The following is a 1,947-nucleotide window of genomic DNA, read 5'->3' on the forward strand; positions in this document are numbered from 1 at the left end:
CCTTTCAGATCTCTGGGATTTGACCTCTGCAGCAATCAGGAAAAGGTAATATATAAATAAACTAATACATAAAACCCTGGCAGATCAGAATCGGTATCAACATAAACATGTTAAAGAGATCCTTCTCTTTAAAGATCCCTGATTTGAATCTTCCTGACAGCCTTAACCAGAATATTATTCTCTACAGCCTGGGAGAAAGACTGCTGTAGCAGAGAATATATTGAAATAGCTTGGAAACTGCTTATAGCTTGTGTCAACTATTTCTGCTCACTAGCACTAAAGTTACAGACATGAAACCTGTTGGGGGAAGGAATATGCTTTCCCGTATTTCATATGGATTGACCAGATAGAAAGCTGCCTTCTTATTTGTGGGGCAAAAGCATCCTTTTTTTTCTAAAAATAGCTGAACAATACCTTGCAGGTTTAATGAATGTTAAAGACCAACTGCAAACTCTTTTTTTCCTCTTTGGGAAAAGCAAGCCTACTTACAAGCAAGTGGGAAATAACATCGAGAACACAGGAAGGCCCAGAAAAGGACAGGAAGGAACAAAAGAGACAAAATATCAACCTGACTGGTGAAACGTGACATGGCCCTCTGGTTCTGATGTTGGCTTCACTTTCACTTATTTTTAAATGAATTCACAGAATTCAGGGATACAACAGCGAACACTATGGCGCCCAGGATCTCAGTCTCAGCGTAGCTACATCATCCAGAAAATTATATTCAGGAGAAGAGGGGGGAAAAAGCCAACCCTTGACTATTCTTATTTGATCTGATCCCAATCAAAGCTTCCACGCTCTTATGCTTTTAAATTATAGTATCACCGAATGTTAAATTGCTTCTTGCATGGATGAGCATAACCCAGCTACAGGCCGGGGTAGGAAAACAAATTCCCTTTTTTATTGTTATTTATTATTGCACAAGGGCTATAATTACTAACTTGGCACTTCATTTATTAGAAGAAATCAAAGGTAAAAAGAGCTAAAAATAATTTCTCTTTGGAGGTCTTCAACCGTATGCATGTGTATTTGTGGTGTATCTCATGTATAGATATATACATGCACAGGTGTATATTAGATGCATGCATGTATGTGCGTATATATGGACACAGTGTCCTAATGAACAGATTTAAATCGCTGTTTCCGATGACAATGAGGTTAATACTCAATGCCCTTTCATTCCCACCTCCAAGAAGTAGCCAAGTTTTCAGCCTCCTGGACCTTATCCCTTATTTCTCCTCCTTTATTTGCTCCACCAATATAAACGTGCCAATCTACGTTTGACAGACAGTTTCTATCCAGTTCCAGCATCATAAAACTTTTATTGAGCCACACTATTTATAAAATAAGTTTTCTTATGGCTTTGGATCATACAAAGCAAATTATCCACGGTGTTATCTTATTTGTTTTTTGCTGCTACACTTCTTAAGCTGTCACTGCCAATTTACCCTATCACCGCATCTCTCCCCCCTCATCAAGGATTTTTTTTAATATAGTGATTTAATTTCACCTCAGTTTTAAAATTCCTGCATGAAAACTCTTTGCCTTTTTGTGATTAATCATTTTCCTTTGTTTTCATTTTAGGCCCAATGGCTGCTTAGTTTGGATGACACGTGATCCCTTCTCTTGGTAACCGCAGAAGAGGATTGTGAACTTTAGTCTGCGTGAGAGAATTTAAAGCAGGCTTCCAAAGGGAGGTGGGGGGGGGGGGAATTGGAGACTAGCTATTAACTTTTTAATTAAATATCGTACACTAGGAAAGTGTCAACGGTTTATAACCTGCTTCTCCTGCGAAGTAAAACAAATAGGATTATAACCGGAGGGGTTGAGCACTGGAGAAGAGAATATAGATACATATGTATCTGTCTGGAACCTCTGGAAGACTTAGACTTGCGTTTTGACTACTTTATTTTATTTTTGCTTTTAAATCCGACTAATAGGACAAGA

This window comes from Alligator mississippiensis, chromosome 4 (genome assembly GCF_030867095.1).
Source record: "Alligator mississippiensis isolate rAllMis1 chromosome 4, rAllMis1, whole genome shotgun sequence".
Lineage (NCBI taxonomy): Eukaryota > Metazoa > Chordata > Crocodylia > Alligatoridae > Alligator > Alligator mississippiensis.